The following is a 20539-nucleotide window of genomic DNA, read 5'->3' as shown; positions in this document are numbered from 1 at the left end:
GCAAAATTCCAGTATTCTTTACGGACGAATACCGCATGATAATTGCATTCAAGTTGAAACTCTGCGTACTAGGAAGAGTAAAGGTTTACACCACATTTCTCATGTAAAACCATTTATTGACAGATAATCTGCTTTTTAACTTAGTCTTTGCAATTTTCACTTCACGCTACTTCTACAATTTGTCACACTGAGAAACTGTTAACATGCAACTATGTTTTAAAGCTAACTAACCATCCAGTCAAGAACATAAGTAACTTAGACAAGTAATTGCGAATGCATTGTTATTTCGAACAGACGACACAGTGTTGTTATTTATACATACCTCCTTGTTAGTTGCACGAGTACATAACGAATATACGGCTTACATACTTAGAACATATACCAGCACTGCTAATGAAATTTTCATGCAACATTTTGGTTTGCTTGAGAGTGGATTCTGGATTTGAGGTGCTTTCTGTGAAATGCCAGATGACACAGTGGTTAGTTTATGTGACAGCTACGCGATTTTATCACGACGCTGCTAATGCGTGATAATTTACAATGTTGCTTTTGTGGTGTATCTGTTTTTTATCTGCACAGTTTTTCTGAATTATTTTGGAAAGTAAAACATGTTTTAGTAGTAACTTTTGTGGTGTAGCTACAATGAGACAGCCTTTTCCGTAGCACAACAATACTTTACAGCACAGTAATTTCTTCATCACGGCAATAAGCGTAATAACTAAGTTATCTATACGCAAAGCATTTCACTTTTGTGTATCATGAGGTAAGTACATTGACTTCTGCAGAACTTAGCTTTCGGAGGACAATAACTACGACACTTCCCAGAGATTATCTTACAGCAAGACGCACATTTAGCGCTACAGGACACGTATTTGAGTGATTAATTTTGTACTTAAAACATTTATTTTTAAAGATTTTTGAATTACAAAGAAAGTTTTTCGTGATACATTTCATTCCATTGCTGTAATCTGTAACACCTGAGGGTATAATTACAACAAACCTCAGGGGGGTACACGCCTACTTTGTGTACCATGTGTTTGGCAAGCACAAGGAGCCCTAGCTAATATGGTATTTGCTTATACAATTTAACACATCGGTACCATATTTCTCTAACACATAAATTACACACCTATCTGATCATTTAACAGAGAAACAAACATCCTTTTACTACGTCAGTGACACATGTTTACGCAATTACAGAGTTGGATTACTTCACACTTAAGAAATTGTACTTTGTCTGTACCTTTTGCACTGTTCATACTTTTTTGGTACCATTGTGATACTATGAGAGCTTTGAATGATGTATTTTGGTATGAGATCATAATTTTTAAAGTACGTTTAAGGTAGATGACACTACCGAAATGAGCAGAGAATTTTCTTTAGGTTTTGAAATCATTGGAGGAAGCTACGACGTTTTTGACATTTGACTGAGGTGTTATGATATTATTTTTACGACGACGATGTGTATTATGCTGTTGAGGTATGTTTATGTCAATAAAATTCTTGACCTATGAAATGTTTTTATATGAGACTGTCACTGTAGCGGAAACTGCTGTCGTAAATATTTCCGTAAGAAAGTTAAGTGACCACCTGCACATAATGCGACGTGGGCACCCAGGTGTGTCAGACACCTGGAGAACAAGCCTTTTCAGACGCTCAGGTTGAAATGAAAGCCATTAGGATGTGCCTTTCATCGCTAATGCGACACGCTCGTTACTTGAAAACATATGATTTTTGTAATGCGTTGTGGGCACACAGCTGTGTCAAACACCTGGAGAATAAACCATTAGGATGTGCCTTTCATCGCTAATGCGACACCCTCGTTACTTAAAAATTTATGATATTTACTGAAATGCCTAGCAAAATGACAAGAAATATTTTTACATCTGCACACCTGATTATGACAAGAGTCTTTGTACGAGAGTTGAGAGCAATTAACTTATGAAATGAAATGTCACATGACTACTGAATGACATTTTTATGCTTTGGTTTGCGTAATTGCTTATTTCATTTGATATCTGGTTTCCAGCTGTGTTGCAGCATTGCTTTTATAAAATGAGATGCATTTGCTAATGTGAACTCTTTCTGTCAACAGATCTATTAAATGATAATTTTGTAATCCACATTCTTTAAGAAAGGAGCACTTGGAAAGGAAAGAACAATAAGAAGAAACTAGCAACAGTAACACATAATTTTCTTTTCTAGTACATGGTAATATTTTTTTTTACAATAAGTTGTTATGGTGCACCACTTTAATTACATAGACAGTAAGATGACCACTTTAATTACATAGACATTAAGATGTGAATATGCATTTCCTTGTCTGCATTGTTGTTTTTCCTGTAATATTTTTTCTGCTTGAGCTATGTCATGTCTAGGTATAAGTTGCTGCTGTTTGCCAGGCATAGTGGTATTGAATTTGACTTTTGCTAATTTCTTAGTGCTGCTTGCTTCGCAAATCTGCGTTTTTTTTCATTGCTGTTTATATTAACTGTGTTTTGTGATGCTGCATTGCCTCGTCCCTTGGTATATATATCTGAGCTCAGTAGATTTAAGTTAGCTTAAGAGGGGGTAGACTATATAAGAAACTGACTATGGAGAATAGGTAAAGAATGCATTGCGAAGAGAGATTTGGGCCCCAATGAGTATTGTACAATCAGAAATAATTATTTTGAAAGAAATATGAATAGAATACAGGAACGAGGTATAGGTAGGATTTTCTTGGAAATAAATGATGAGGTAAGCAATGTGTGAACATATAAATACAGAAAGCATGCTTAGATAGGATTTTTTTGGTGGAAGCAGAGGTTGAAATAAGACGAACGATCTATGGAATGAAGGGAGATCTCCAAGCAAAATACTGCAGTAAAACAAACCCTGTCCTTTCCTCTTTGCTGCTTTTTCCAAATATGTAATTGTGTGTTGTCCTTTCCTTTTGGTGTTATCCCACTATATGTTTGTGTGCCCTTGTGTATTTGTGTTTTTCCTGTCTTTATGTGTTTAGCTGATGAGAGCTATGTTGTAGACTTTTTCTAATAATATGTTATTTTCTTTGTAAAGATGCTTAGACATTATTTATTCTGTTTTGTTTTAATGCTCATGTGTGAAGTTGACGTTTCAAAGGTGATTCTGATCTTTTATGTATGTACTCATGTCATCATTCCTGTAACACTGATGTATATGTTTATTTCTATTGTTTTGTAAAGCCCCTATTACTACAAATATTATCTGTATTGTTATGTTTTTAATGATGTATTTTGTATCTTTGTAATTGTATTCTTATGTTATATAATTGTAATTGACACCAGTTCCTCAAATTAAGTAACTTGTAAGCATTCATTTCACTGCACACATCTCTGTTGGTCATAGTATATGGACAATATGTGAGAAATAGGGACTGATAGTGTTTGCACGTGTGTTAATAATTCAGCAAGGGACTGGATAACAGCATTGCTGGTTCTAAGGACAATTCCAAAAACTTTGTGAGTGCACAAGTGGTGGTTATGGACTTGCTCTATTATCCGCAAGACTCTTCAATGGTGATTGTGCACCTGCACAGTCGCAACAGATGGCTGCTGGCCATCTCTACCAGGACTACAGTGGGTCTGCACCTCTGGTGGCCCACCAATACCACAATCTCTACAAGGACTACAGTGGGTCTGCATCTCTGGTGGCCCATCAATACCATACTCTCTACCAGGACTGCAGTGGGTCTGCTCAGTGATGACCTACCTACCAATATTCGTCAGAACTTCGAATGACTCTGCTGTGGGTTTGCTCCATTGTGGCCCATTACCTGTCAGCATTTCAAGAGTCAGCACTGTCTTTCCGTTGGAAGGACAACACTACTTCTTCAAGACTGCATGGAAATCCACTACTTCTATGTGCAATTTCTTTTACTAATGAGACTTTGTGAAAAACAAAAACTGTAATTACTATTATGATGAACAATCTGGACTGTCTTTATGGACTGTGAGAAAATTTTAGCTGTTGACCAACATTGTATAAATAAGTGTGTGCATTTTATATCTTTGTTACTGTAATTGTGAAAAATTTTTGTCAAATCTGTATTGGCCAGTGCCCAACACCATTTGTAAAAATTTTTGTGGGGAGCATGGGGGCTATGTAAGTTTGCTGTTTATGTTTTTTATTGGCAACGTTACATAGCACTCTGTATGAAAATCACTGGCTGTGCTGTGTGCAGTATGTGGCTAGTTTGCATTGTTGTCTGCCATTATTGTCATGAACTGCTATAGCTGGATGCGAACAGCGCGTAGCGCTGGGCAGTTGGAGGTGAGCCGCCAGCAGTGGTGGATGTGGGGAGAGAGATGGCGGAGTTTTGATAATCTGTAAGACTGAATGTCAATTATGAATATTAAGGTAAATACATTGTTTGTTCTCTATTAATATCTTTCATTTGCTAACTATCCCTATCAGTAGTTAGTACCTTCAGTAGTTTGAATCTTTTATTTAGCTGGCAGTAGTGGCGCTCGCTGTTTTGCAGTAGCTTGAGTAGCGAAGATTTTTGTGAGGTAAGTGATTTGTAAAAGGTATAGGTTAAAGTTAGTCAGGGCCATTGTTTTGTAGGGGTTATTGAAAGTCAGATTGCGTTGCGCTAAATAATATTGTGTGTCAGGTTAAGCACAGGCTTGTATAATTGTTCTAAGTGGACGTTTCACATGTAAAATTGTTCAAAGGGGACGTTTCACCACTACAAACTCTACTAAACTTCAACAGAGTGTACGGTCACGAAGAATGGATGCGCTCACTTGCCCCCATTTCAGAAAGCCCGAGTTCACAAAACCTGTATGCAGCCAACGGCGTCTAAGTTCCATAGTTCCATGATTTCCTCGTCAATTTGCACCACTCACGAGGGGCGAGTCGAATATTATGGACGTCGCGAGTATTAACCCCTACTCTTATCTCACCCTTCCCCATCCCCCTGGAATTATAGGATAAGAAATGCAGTTCCCCATTGTCATCACATGCTCTGATAAACGCTACTTGCAACAGTATTCGAAAGGATGGAATTTTATGTACTAGTGTGATGTTATCTACAGCAAAGAAAAGTTTCAAGGAAATTTACAATATTATTATGTGTACTACCCTCACAAAATTAATGTATCCAGACTGTACGACGCAGATTTGGATTCGTCTATGAAACAGTCATTTCAGAAAATTAATTTTCCGCTGTACATACTTAGGCTATAAATACTAGCCAAGGGAGGGAGCCAGTGTCTAGAATTAGGTGAAACCGGCAATTTCTATGCACACTGGCGTTGCGAGTACGACTATAACAGAAGTGGCTCAGTACAAAACATTACTTTGTCGGTTTCGTGCCGTTGTTATTTCCTGCTCTTCATTTGAAATGAATAGCTGTTCCGCGTTTAGTCCATTCCTCGAAAAAATCGTTAATACAGCAGCGATGTAATTATATTTTTAAAATTAATGTGTGCAGCTGTATGCGACGGCTGCTGCTGTGGTTTCTGTGGTCTCTCTCATTTAGTACAAAATAACACGTATCGGACGAGTCTCGTTGCCTCCAACGCTGCGTCGCCTGGTGGCGCATTGGAGAGGCAGGATAAAGCAGCACGACGCAGAGTAACTCCGTAACGTGCGACGAAAGTAGCGTACCCTCGGTGAGAGCAAAGATTCAGTTGGCCCTGATAGCAGTACGACGCAATTTTTCTCCCCTCTCCCCGCTCTCCCTTCCTTCCCCCCCCCCCCCACCTCCCCCTCTGCCACCGAATACACAGGTTGAACAAGAAATCCACTAATAGACATTCAGCGTTGGATTTGGTATACCTTCAGAGTATTTTGGCATACGGACCCCATGATCTCTGGCAGCTTGTTACGGAGTTAATTAATGTAGATTGGTTTCTTGCCCCATGTAGCCATGTATCCTTATTGCACTGAAAATAATGTACAACAGTGCTAATTACTTTGTAACGAGGTTAGGTTATTACTCTGTAATGAGCCGCCGAAGGCCATACGGCCTTTATATCAGAATAGTCGGAAAGTACCATTCAGCACCTCTGAAAGTTTGTCTGTTGACGTCTGATTCACTCTCTATACCGTGTTCCTCCTAATTGTTTTCAGGAGAATTTTCTGTGGTGTGTCGGCAGATATTTTCAATTTCGTTTGTTCAGTGTATAGCTGGAGTGACCACGTTAGCCGAGAGTGCTAATGCGCTGCTTCGTAGGGGCGCCGGTACTGGATCGAATCCGCCCGGCAGATTAACGACGACGGTCGGTGTGCCGGTCAGCCTGGTTGTGGTTTTTAGGCGGTTTTCCACATCGCCCTAGGTGAATACTGGGTTGATCCCACATCCCGTCTCAGTTACATGGCTCGCAGACATCTGAAAACTTTTGCATTATTGCTTGGATTACACTAGTCGCAGACAGTTGGAGTACGCTAATTCTGTCCTGGGGGTATGGGGTGGCGGCAGGGAGGGCATCCGGGCACCCCTCAATGTAACATTGCCAAATCCGATTAACCATGCTGACCCTGCGTACCTGTGGGACGAAGGCACAAGCAAAAGAAAATATGTAGTTGGAGTCAACCCATTATGTCTTTCATGTGATGCCCAGTACCGAAGGAACTTTACAGCTTGTTTCCCATTCGTAACACAATTATTTTTAAAGTTGAATTTTGTGTGACCGCCGAGCGCTTCTATACGTTTTAGTCCGGAACCGCACTGCTGCTACGGTCGCTGGTTCGAATCCTGCCTCGGGCATGGACGTGTGTGATGTCCTTAGGTTAGTTAGGTTTAAGTAGTCCTAAGTCTAGGGGACTGATGACCTCAGATGTTAAGTGCCATAGCTTAGAGCCATTTGAACCATTTGCGTGAACGCCCGATAGCAAGGTTCCAAACTGATCAAGTGAGATACTCTTTTTATCGATATGTATTAGCCGCGATAGTAAGACACGAAGAATAAGCAGTACTGCAGCAGCAACTGACCAGCGCTGCTGTCCGATGGTAGGAATCACGGCGAGTTAGGGCGGAGTTGTACTTCTTAGTCTTTGTGTTGTACTGTCTCTGTTAACACCTATCGTTAAAAGAAATATCGCACTAGACTAAATTTGGATCGCTCTATCGAATGGACCGGTAAAATTCAGATTTGAAAACCATTTCGTTAGTAAAATAAAAAAAAGGGATGTTTTCGGTTGACGCTGGACATCTCATGAAAGACGTGATACGTAGTATCTGTTACACTCCCACTACACATTGCGAAAACTAAACTGCAAATATCTGCTGATACCTAAAAGAACATTAGCCTGACGACTCTTAGGAGGGATACCTTGTATATGCCTTTATTGAAGTATGAGTACCCAATGCAACCAAAATTCCTTGAATACATCACATTCAGTGTTAGACACTATTCACTTACGTTTGAGCATGACGTATGTTGTATAATATGGTGACGACAGTAAACGTTATATTTGTTAAATTAATTTTATTGTGTCTGGAAACAGAACACATTTTTCCTTGAAGTTAAAATCCTCTGGGATTATTACACACGTCATATATATGTTCAAACAATCGACTTTTTGACCCCTCTACTGGCATTTCTTCAGGCTCTTGTGATGTTCACCACAGACTGAGAGCGGTCAACCTACAATGGACACCACAAGAGTCTGAAGATCACAGAAGATTGTATCTGTCGATAGCAGTGCATCAGTCACTCGGCAATTGTTATCCAGTCTCTGGCTCCTTCGTGTAGATTCGATCTAGCTGCTATCATTCTCTCATTAATGTACTTGTTGTAACATGCGTCATGCACCATCACTTCACTGAGCGTTATCAAAAAACGGGTGTCAGCAGACTCACTGCGTATAGCACTACAATCGATAAGTGTGCTCAGTCCTGTCTTTTTCACATTGCATCCACCATTCACCACAGTTTTTTCGCAAATGAAACACAAATTCATGTCAGACATACTCATTCTCAGCACCAAAACATACACTGAATGGAAGCGACTACAAACTGTAGGACCCTTATTGTTGTGTGCTAATAGCTGTCAGCGCGCTGTGAACAATTACTAGAGATAATTTCCTTCCGCCCGCCAAAGAATAAATACGCTTTTGTCAGCTAAATAACAATTCCTACATACTTTTTCTTATAACTGATCATTAACGTCAATCAACTGTAGAAAATGTACGGCACCTGCATGCAATCGTATTACATATTGTAACACAAATACACTTCACGTAATCCAACGTGAATGTGTTCGTAGTTACTTAATATGATGCTGTTTGTCCTGGCCCTGCAGCAGAGTGAGATGGTAAATTCCAATGAATAACATGACGAGTAATATGCCTATACCACACAAATCGACACTGAAATAACACTGTTCAAAAATTAGGTAATTTGTCACTTTGCTCGAAATTTGAAAAATTGGTATTTTTTGACGCGCTGTAGCGCCTGAGATATTGGGAGTAGAAAAAAGTGGTAAAAATCAAATTTGTAGAGAATTTTGAGCTCTTTAAAAAAGAAAATAGACGTCAAAGCGATAGGAGCAAATGAAACTGAGATTTTTGAAAAAACTGAAAAAAGTCCGAAATTTTCGAAGTTTTTTGACTGCAGAAAGTTTTCTCAAGACAAATTTTGTTGGCAAAACTTCGTTTTCTAACCTTTCCAACAATATGAACGAGTTAAAAAAATAAAATCTTCTACCCTACCTTTTGCAAGGTACAGGCTTTTTTTCTGACAGTTTCACTGGACTAACTTGTGGTTAGTCGCCATCGGTCACAGTCCTTTATTACGAGTTTTGCTGAACTGTGTGCACCAGATGTGACAATTATGACTAATGAACAATTACAATTATTTTATCGACACAACAAACACCGAGCTGACAAGAGTCATGGGACACCTCCTAACACCGTGTCGGACCCCTTTTTGTTCGGCATAGCGCAGTAACTCGACGTGCCAAGAACTCAACAACTTGTTGAGAGTCCCCTACAGAAACATTGAGCCATGTTGCCTCTACAGCCGTACTTAATTAAGAAAGAGTGGCCAGTGCAGGGAGGATTTTGTGAACGAATTGAGCTCCCAATTACGTCCCATAAATAATCGACGGGATTGATGTCGGGCGATCTGGGTGGGCAAATCATTCTCTCGAATTGTCCACAATATTCTACAAAACAATGGCAAATAATTGTGTGCCGGTGACACGGCGCATAGTCATCCGTAAGAATTCCATAGTTGTCTGGGAATATGGAGACCATGAACGACTGCAAATGGTCTCCAAGTAGCGAGACATAGGAATTTCCAATCAATGATAGGTTCAATTGGTCCAGATGACTCAATTCGTTCCACGTCAATACAGATCACACCATTATGGAGCCACCACCTGCTTGCACAGAGCCTTGTTGAGAACTTGGGTCCATGGCTCCGTGGGGTCTGCACCACACCGGAAACCTACCGTCAACTCTAACCAACTGAAATCTGTGTTTATTTGATCAGACCAGGGTTTTCCAGTCGTATAGGGTCCAACCGATGTGATCACGAGCCCACTGTCGGCGGTGCAAGCGACGTCGAGCTATTGTAAATGACACTCGCGTCGGTTATCTTCTGCCATAGTCCTTTAACACAAAATTTCGCGGCACTTTTCTAACGGATACGTTCGGCGTACGTCCCACGTTGATTTCTGTGGTTATTTCACACCTTATTGCTTGTCTGTTAGCACGACAACTCTACGCAAATGTCGCTGCTCTCGGATCGTTCAGCGAAGGCTGTCGGCCACTGCGTTGTTAGTGGTGGGAGATAATGCATTAAATTTGATATTCTCGGCACACTGGTGACACTGTAAATCTCGCAATGCTGAATTCCCTAACGAATTTCGAAATGGAATGTCCCATGCATCTAGCTCCAACTGCAATTCAGTGGTCAAAGTTTGTTAATTTCCGTCTTGAGACCACAGTCACGTCAGCAACCTTTTCACATGATTTACTTGAGTACAAATGACAGCTCCAACAACGCACTGCCCTTTTGTATCTTGTGTAGGCGATGCTGCTGCCATCTGTATACATGCATATCGCTGTCCCGTGACTTCTGTTATCTCAGTATAAAGTGTAGCTTCTCAAGGAGGTCCAGTGTGGACTGCATTGTCGTATGGTAGCAAAACATGGTAGATATGCTAATATGTTAATGCGGAACCGATTTACGTAACAAAAACTTAGTTCTTATTTTGTCACAAGGTGTAAATCTGGTGCTGTGCAGCATCTGGTGACGTCTCCGGTGTTCATACTGAACAAACTGTGTTGGCTGCGGTTAATAGCAGAATCAACAGTATACATTACTCACTTGTTTGACCCTTTCTTCCCCCCTCCCTTTCCTAATCCATCACATATGGGAACATTTCTATACGCCTTTCTTAGATTCAAAGTGCCAGATTTACACCTCGTATTAACGCATTAGCGTATCTCAACAAGTTTCGCTGTCATATAATAATTTCAGCCCACAATGGATCTCAGTGAGTGGCTGCACTTTAATTATAAGCAACTGCTATATTCTTGGAATCTTCGTGAAGTACTTATTTCTGAAGCTTTGTGAGCCGACTAGATAGTTGACTTCTGTCTTCAAGCATTTGCCAGTTCAGCGTTTTGAGCATATCCGTCGCGTCCCTGCTTGAATTAAACTCACCTTTATTGCTGCATTTCACTGACTAATTTATACATTACCAAATACTCCTATCTGACATGTGTCCTACATTCTTGAGCTAGTATTCTCTCGGTGAACCAAGGTCTGCCACTTGCTTTACTTCCTATTCAGCCTATGTGATTATTCTATATTCCTGGCATAAACAAATGACTTCGTCAAAGAAAAAATATCTGCACAACATTCCGTCTGTACTTGGAGCAACATATTTATGTTCAAAATTTAAATACACTGACTTACTGTTACACAATTTTTTATTTTCAATTTCGGAACCGCATTCAGCTTTCTAGGCCATCATTAAACATAATCATTAGTCAAAAATTATAATATGAGAAAGAAATTGCGAAGAAATTGAAACGTCCCCTTTGAAAAATTATACAAGACTGTGCTTAAACTGACACAATATTTTTAGTGCAACGCAATCTGACTTTCAAAAATCCCTACAAAAGAATGGCCCTGACTAACATTAATCTATACCTTTCACAAATCACTTACCTCACAAAAATCTTCATTACTCGAACTACTGCAATACAGCGAGCGCCACTACTGCCAGCTAAATAAAAGATTCAAACTACGGAAGGCACTAACTACTGATATGGATAGTTAGCAAACGAAAGATTTTAATAGAGAACAAACAATGTATTTACCTTAATAGTCATAATATATGATATCCATTATTACAAACTTCAAAACTCCGCCATCTCTCTCCCCACATCCACCACTGCTGGCGGCTCACCTCCAACTGCGCAACGCTACGCGCTGTTCACATCCAGCTGCCGCTGCCCAACACTACAATGGCAGACAACAATGCAAACTAGCCACAGACTGCACACAGCACAGCCAGTGATTTTCATATAGAGCGCTACGTAACGTTGCCAATAAGAAAACATAAACAGCCTACTTACATAAAGAAAACATAAACAGCCTACTTACAAAATTTAAGAAACTTTGTGGGTTTATCCAATGTAGGAGCAGAGGCAACAGCACTTCCCTTTCACATATTGGCCCCAAACTCGTTTTTTCGTACTACAGTGGTAAACCGTTGGGAAACAGAAAGGAGAGACTGAAACTTGAAACGTAAGCGCTTCCGTAATATAAATCTACACAGCAAGACTGACCCAGGGCTGCAGATAGAAATGCTGAAACCCAAACCCATGTTGGGTGTAACAAAACTGCATATTTTGTTTGAAAACACACAGTTCAGCGATATGATCTCCGAGAAATTAACATAATTTCGCAATTCCGTCTGTCTGCGCCCAGCAACGAGAACCAACAACTTGCATGTGCTAAACTGGAGACCTTTGGTTAGTACCGCTCCAGCTTTCTGCTCTTTACCGCATACGACAATGGACATTTTGTGAGAATGACAAGGAAGAAACGTTAAATGAACTTTCAAATCTCCATAATTTATTATTTGAATTATTGGTGTTAGTACTGTAATACGTAATAGAGCTGTTGAAGCAATCTGATTAGCACGAAGCTTATTTAATGATTTATGCTGAAATTATATCCAGATCGATTTGATGTCCAGACACACAGGTTTATCCTACGTGTAAATTAATTAACAGTCGGGTCGCGTCGAGCTAGCCCTCGCAACAGCGCTGTTAAGCTTAAATATCACGATTTAGCATCAATAAGCATAACAAACTGTAATGAGGTGTACTCCGCACGGTGTAATTCCATATACAGCTAAAGACCGCATTCTATGTTACGTCGATATGAAAGCAGATGATTTAAAGTTGTATATATCTGACGACTGGCAAAGCTGTGGGGAATGCTATTGACACAAATGAGATTGCGTGGAAAGTTCTGAAAGCTGGAGAAATATTGCATGCATTGTACGCTCAAAACTGAATGATGTAAGCGAGGTTATTCAGGCCAAGATTTCCTACATCGAAGACTCGACATTGCCGAATTAGAATAATGGCGAAGAAAGAGTTTCATTACAGAAATAAAAGAACCATACTTTTTTTTATTGCGTCACTTCATCGAAAGCACAGTACTAAATACTACAGCCAATATTGAATGTAGTATCTTAATACATTTTATCTTAAAAGAGTTAGTGATTGATTAGTGAGATTCAACTGCATCGATGCCCTACACACAACAGTATTATTATCATAGAAGAAAGACTATTTAATCTAACGTTACAGCGTCTCGCTTACCGCAAGGTAATTAGGGAAGCAGCTGTTTTGGTCTAGGATGTTGGAACGAAGCGGTCAGTTCGTGTATACCGTAAACTCCCTGATATCACCTTAAATCACTTCAGTAAACAACAGAAAGCCTATATCGGTGTGATCGAGTATTTGAACCCGGTCGTACCCAACACGAGACCAAGAGTCTGCGCGAACTATCTTGCTGGCGAAAATCGAGACAAAGACCAGGGAAGGAGTCTGACATTGTCAAATCGAGTGATAGGCTAAAATGTATGAATAAATGTCCTAGGTCACAAGATCGCTAAAATTCCAATATTGATTACCAGTTTCAGCTCACTGATGAGCCATTTCTAATCTATAAAAATTATTACTTAATTTCGAATCTGTCAGCCACCAGACATTACACATCGTCATAATCGACGTACTTTAATGTGTACACGGCAACAAGAGCAGTTCATTTCAGCAGATTATGACGATGTGTAATACCTGGTGGTTGATACATACGAATTAAGTAATAGTTTTTATTGGTCTCAGTACGGCTCTTCAATGATCTGAAACTACAATAACGGAATTGTAGCTGTCTTGACCAAATACTTTCATCCACACATTTTAAATTTAGCATTCTTTCAGGTCGACACATCAGGATTCCCTATGCTGTTATCGAGCTGGCGTCGGCCCATGCACAAGTAGGTCACGCTATGTTTGTAAATGAGCATGCCTGGAATGTCGAAATAAAAATCTCACTTGCAGCAAACTACACATAATGTGAATGCGCTACACGAATCTAGAGAACTCGGACCTCCAGAGAGATTCTTGCATTAGGCAGCTTTCACTTCCCTAAATGAGAGTCACTCAAAACATCCACTTTCGGATATAACAGGATATAGAGGGAGGACCGTTGTTCTGTACACAGACCCAGGTGGGCCCATTGGTGCCCATCGACCGCGTTGTCATCGTCTGCCAGTAGTGTCACTGGATGCGGTGTGGAGGGGAGTGTGTTCAGCACGCCGTTCTCCGGGCCGTTGTCAGTTTTCTGAACCGGAGCCGCTACTACTCGGTCAAGCAGCTCCTCAGTTAGCATCAAGAAGCAGTGTAGCCACCAAGGAGAAATCCCTGGCAGTGCCAGGAATCGAAGTCGGGTGCTCCGCAGGGCAGTCAGTCACATTTACCACTCCAGCTTCGGAGGCAGTCGCTTATCTCGGCAGTAGTTTATATATGAACTGAGTCAAATTTTATGAACTGAAATGAATGGAACCAAAGGTGACAGAAGCTATAAAAAGTGTTGTGAGATGGCGGTGACCTTGACTGAGAATCAAAGCCTGGCACAAATTTCTATTTGTCATGATACACTCTTAACAACGTACTCATTTGTTTCTGCAACTATTAATGTGAGTACACAATACAACCATATAAGCCTTAAATAATGATTGTAGTCATATCCTGAGAAAAATTCCTGTAAACGTCCAACCACATCACCCTTAAATAATGATTTAGTAATATCCTGAGAAAAATTACTATAAACATCGAACTTTTGCTCAGTTGAAGGAGTTTATGTATTGCGATTAATTTTCTTAAGTCATGTTCCTGACGCAAGAGATGTTTTCAGTGTTGGTTGCAATGTCTCCGGATAATTCAATCTCAAAATCACCATTGAAATTGGTAAATACTTCTCTCTCTCTCTCTCTCTCTCTCTCTCTCTCTCTCTCTCTCTCTCTCTCTCTTTCACGCACACACAGACACACACACACACACACACACATACATACACACGCGTGTGCGCGCATACGCTAATAGTTCAGTGTCGATCAAGTGTTTAATAGTGTTCAATTCTCTTGTTTAGGACATGACTATTGTGCTAGGGCATCATCTTTGATATTAAAACTATATCAAATGAGTCAATTAAAAATCAGGCACATACAGGTAAGTGATGAGGAGATGCCGCGCGGGATTAGCCGAGCGGTCCAAGGCGCTGCAGTCATGGACTGTGCGTCTGGTCCCGGCGGAGGTTCGAGTCCTCCCACGGGCGTGGGTGTGTGTGTTTGTCCTTAGGTTAACTTAGGTTAAGTAGTGTGTAAGCTTAGGGACTGATGACCTTAGCAGTTAAGTCCCATAAGATTTCACACACATTAAACATTTGATGAGCAGATATTTTTGTAAACTATCTCAGGAGAAGATACCAAAGCTCTAGGACGTAGCACAGATATCTAAGGCAAGAAAGTTATGTATTTCGTTTTCCATTCCATCTCCAATTATGTTGTGTACCAAGTAAGAGGTAAACAACAAACTTCAGGAGAGGTCGCCGCCACACAGGCACACTCACTGTCATGGGACCCCTCAGTCCCGTGCAGCAGCCTCCAGATGGCACCCACAAGTGTTTACCTCTTCCTGCTTCCATGCCACATCCTTCAATACATCGCATACGTCCGCCGACAGTGTGGACGACCACTGATGAAAGAGCTGTCAACCATGGACCACATTGCTTTCATCTTGTTCCGGCCGAGATGGAAATCCTTCCGCCGACAGACACCGTAACACTTGCCTCGCGTTAACACACACAGCTACGATCCAGCGGTTAGTTCAATTCAGTGCCGGTCGCCAGGTCACTACAGTTCTCTGCAAGACTACCCTCCAACGAAGCAGTCGCTATCTGTGGATTAACAGGACTACCAAAAGTGTCTAAACCATTGGTATTAGTTATACCGACGTTATCATGGGGTATCAAGAGACACAAACTTTACATTGACGGAAAAAAAATCGCAACACCAAAGATTAATGTAAGGTAGTGAAATTTCGGGAATACATTTTGTAAGTAGGCTGTTCAGGTTTTTATGTTGATAACGCCACGTAACGCTCTGTATGAAAATCACTGGCTGTGCTGTCTGCAATCTGTGGCTGGTTGGCGTTGTTGGAATATTCGCCATTGTAGTGTTGGGCAGTTGGATGTGAACAGCGCGTAGCGTTGGGCAGTTGGAGGTGAACCGCTAGCAGTGGTGGATGTGGGAAGAGAGATGGCAGAATTTTGAGAGCGGACGATCTGGACGTGTGTCCGTTAGAAAAACGAAATTTGTAAGACCTGATTTCATGAAATGATGTATATATTTTGAGTTATGAACACTATTAAGGTAAATACATTGTTTGTTCTCTATCAAAATCTTTCATCTGCTAACTATGCCTATCAGTAGTTAGTGCCTTCAGTAGTTAGAATCTTTTATTTAGCTGGCAGTATTGGCGCTCGCTGTATTGCAGTAGTTCGAGTAACGAAGATTTTTGTGAGGTAAGTGATTCATGGAAGGCATAGGTTATTGTTAGTCAGGGCCATTCTTTTGTAGGGATTATTGAAAGTCAGATGGCGTTGCGCTACAAATATTGTCTGTCAGTTTATTGATGATCAGAATAAGTCAAGAAAGAAATGTCTGAGCACGTTCAGTTTTGCTCAGCTGTTTGAAAATCAAATAACGTACGGGGTTTACCAGCACAGTAATTCATAAATTTTTCTAAGGAGACGTTTCAATTTGTCTAGGTAACACCTTTAAGTGACTAACATTGCAAATGTGAAATGCTGGTACTTTAATGACCAGAGAAACAGCAAGAACGTTGAATGTAAGCATGCAGACATTGATACATTGTATTGCGCAGGTGGCGAATGTCACTTCGTGGGTTGAGGTTCCATGCCCGTTGCACTTGGTCGGTCAGTACAGGGAAGGTTAATGTTGGTTGTGGATGACAGTGGATTTGTCGCCTCATGATGTCCCATATGTGCTCGAATGTGGGCAGATATGGTGATTGAGCATGTCATGCCAACATGTCGACACTCCGTAGAGCGTGTTGGATTACAAAACCAGTATGTGGGCGAGCGTCATCCTGTTGGATAGCACCAACTGGAACGCTGTTCATGAATGGCAGCACAACAGCTCAAATCACCAGACTGACATGCAAATTTGGAGTCAGGATACGTGGGATATCCGCTCGAGGGATCCTCTTGTCCTACGAAATGGCACCCTAGACCATAATTCCTGGTGTAGGTCCAGTATGTGTAGCACGCATACTGTTTCCTGCAGACTCTCAATGAACCTCCTTCTAACAAACACAAGACCATTACTGGCACCGAATCAGAACCAGCTTCCACCAGAAAACACAACAGACCTCAACCATGCTCCCCACTGAGCTCTCTAATGACACCAGTGAAGTCGCAATTAGCGGTGTCTGTCTCCGAGCTTTCCTTGATCTAACCGATTTGTCACAGTTCTTGTGCCCCTGTGGTGCCAGCTGCTGCTCCGATTTCTGCTGCAGATGAAGTAAGATGTGCCAGAGCCATACACCGAAGTCGATGGTCTTCCTTCTCGCTAGTGCAACGTACGGTCCAGATCCTTTTCATCTTGCTACCGTACATTCTCGTGATCAACGCCGCCAGAAATCACGTATAGTGACTGCACTCCTGCCAAGTCCTTCGGCAGTATCGTAGAAGGAACATACAGCTTCTCACAGCCCTGTTGCACGAACATGTTCCAACTCAGTGAGATTTGATAATGACGTGTTTGTCACCTTGAAGGTATTCGTGACTAACATCAACTCTCCACGTACAGTCGGAAAGGTAATTAGCGGTCACGACTGTTACAGCATGTATTACAGTAAATCTGATTTCATCCTCATAATGGCACTACTTGCTCCACTCTTACGAAAATGATGTTAAATCTGAATACACTTCATATTGCAGATGTAGAGACACGCCTACAAACGTTCGTTTATGTCGCAAAACTCTTCTTGGTATTGCCACTTTTCTCCGCCCGTGTGTTTGGATTCCATTGCATTTGGTTTAGGACATCAAGTGGCACACATTAAACTGTACCTGAGTTAAGCAGTGTATTGTAACATTCTCTTAATAAATGTTATTGATTATTTCTTGTAGTCTTTACACATTTCATTTCTAGCGTTGCCCTGTCAAGCAAATCTTTCAAAAAATGGTCCAAATGGTTCTGAGCACTATGGGACTTAACTTCTGAGGTTATCAGTCCCCTAGAACTTAGAACTACTTAAACCTAACTAACCTAAGGACATCACACACATCCATGCCCGAGGCAGGATTCGAACCAGAGACCGTAGCGGTCACGCGGTTCTAGACTGAAGCCCCTAGAACCGCTCAGCCACCTCGGCCGGCCGAGCAAGTCTTTAATTAGCTGGCGTGCAGTCTGACACCTTTAACGAAATACTAATCTACTTCGCTGCAACTCTGGATTTTTGGGCTGAATTAATGGTAGCATTCAGTTACAACCTTCCCAACAATATACTTCATTAGTTACGGTTTACATCTCATAAGTAAATTTTCAATGGGTGACAACATGTACACAATGGTTAACAAATGGTTCAAATGGCTCTGAGCACTATGGGACTTAACTTCTGAGGTCATCAGTCCCCTAGAACTTAGAACTAGTTGATCCTAACTAACCTAAGGACATCACACACATCCATGTTCGAAGCAGGATTCGAACCTGTGACCGTATCGGTCGCGCGGTTCCAGACTATAGCGCCTAGAACCGCTCGGCCACTCCTGCCGGCAATGGTTTACAACTAATCCCAATTTTACTCTCTGGAGAATGTGTTCCATTCCTTGTCTTAGCGCATTCTACTTCTGTTCATGACTGGCAGTGGAATGCCATTTGGTTAGAGCGAGATTGTAATACAGACAAGAGATTCAGTTTTAGGTTTTTCATCATTACCCTGAAAACCTCTTCCGGAAAACTGAGCGATGGAAATTTTAAATAGGAATAGTTTCATTCGGTTGTTTCATTGGTCTGATAAAACTGACTGAACGAAAAAACAATTCACTGGCCAGTTAGTCGTTAAAACCAGTCTGTTGTTCTACCACTCGTGGCAGACAATACTGAAAACAACAATAACATGGCACAGGTGCTGCAGTAGACTCAGTCGTCACGAGAAGACATGAAATTCACAGCTGCATTGTACATACCTTCGATATAACTGCGCACTCTGTAGTATGTGACATCATACCTTACAGATGACTACGTGAATACCAGACAACTGTGCAGTTTTTGAGTCTCTGAAGGTCTTCGCCTGCCTGAATTACCCCTCTTCTGCGCAATTTCCTCTGGCAGTCGTCTACGCCTACATCTATATCTACAGGATTACTCTGTAGTTCACAGTTAAGTGTCTGGTAGAGGGTTCACTGAACCACCTTCTAGCTATTTATCTGTCATTTCACACTCGACGGCGCTCGGGAAAAAAGTCAAATTTTTCTGTGCGAACTCTGACTTCTCTTGTTTTCTCATGATGATCATTACTCCAAATTTAGGTGGGCATCAACAAACTATTTTCACACTCAGAGGAGAAAGTAGATGACTGAAATGTCATAAGATCATGCCGAAACGAAGTACGTCTTTGTTTTAATCATTGCCAGCCTACTTCATGTATCATATCCGTGGCACTCTCTCCTCTGTTCTGCGACAATACAAAACGGGCTGCCCTTCTGCGAACTTTTTCGATGTCGTCCGTCAATTCTGTCTGACGGGGATCTCATAACGCACAGCTATAATCCAAAAGAGTGCGAACAAGTGTAATATAAGCAGTCATTTTAGCAGACTGGTTGCATTTTCTAAGTGTTCTGCTTTCCCCACAACATTATCTATGTGAGCGTTCCAATTTCAGTTATTCGTAGTTGTAATCTCTAAATATTTAGTTGAGTTAACAGCCTTTAACTTTGTATCCTGTAGCCGAAATATAGCTGATTCCTTTTGGTACTCATGTGGATGGCTTCAAACATTACATTATTTAGAGCCAACCGCCGCTTTTCGCACCATACAGATATCTTGCCTACATTGTTTTGCAATTTGGTTTGTTCCTCTGATGACCTTATAAGACGGTAATGACAGCATCATCTGCAAAACAAAAAGGAAAAAGTAAGAGGACAGCCCATATTGCCTCCCACATCCTTTAAGCAGATGAGGAACAGCAGAGAGCCAAAACATTTTCTTTGGGAACGCCAGATTTCAGTTTTACCCGATGGTTTTTCATCGATTACTACATATTGTGACCATTCCGGCAGGATACCACGAATCCAGTCACACAGCTGAGACGATAATCTTTAGGCACGCAATAGAATTAGAAGTCGCTTGTAAAAGTCTACAAATATGGAATCAATTTGACAACTTCTGTCGACAGCACTCATTACTTCGCGAGTATAAAGAGCTAATTGCGTTCCACGAGAACGATACTTTTCCGAATCCGTTTTCACTGTTTGTGGATAAATGATTTTGTTCGACAACATTATACGTTCAAAAATCCTACCACAAATTGACCCTAGCGATATGGATCTGATATTCACCTGATTACTCCTATTTTCTTTCTCGGGTGTTTGTATGGCTTGTGCAACTTTATGTTTGCTAAGTAAGGAGCCATGGTAGCAGTATACTCTGAAAGTTCGGAAAGTCAGATCCTAGCGAGCCTCTTGAAACTCAGCCTCTTGCCACCATTTCCTCCGTTTCAAAAAAATCGCTTTTCGCTTTACTGAACAGTTTCGAAATGCATCTGAATTGTGGGATACAGAACGTTCTCCATATTCCAACGGTGTAAAAAGAAAGAAAAGAAACGGAACGGTAAAAAAAGAAGCGGTCGTGTAGGTTGTTTTAATAAACTCAAACTTCAGGAACCTGACATGACTTGCGATAATATAGTGACGATTATTAAGATTCTTTTCGGAAAAAAATCAATG

Source organism: Schistocerca cancellata, chromosome 7 (genome assembly GCF_023864275.1).
Source record: "Schistocerca cancellata isolate TAMUIC-IGC-003103 chromosome 7, iqSchCanc2.1, whole genome shotgun sequence".
Lineage (NCBI taxonomy): Eukaryota > Metazoa > Arthropoda > Insecta > Orthoptera > Acrididae > Schistocerca > Schistocerca cancellata.
Note: the sequence above shows the minus strand (reverse complement) of the source record.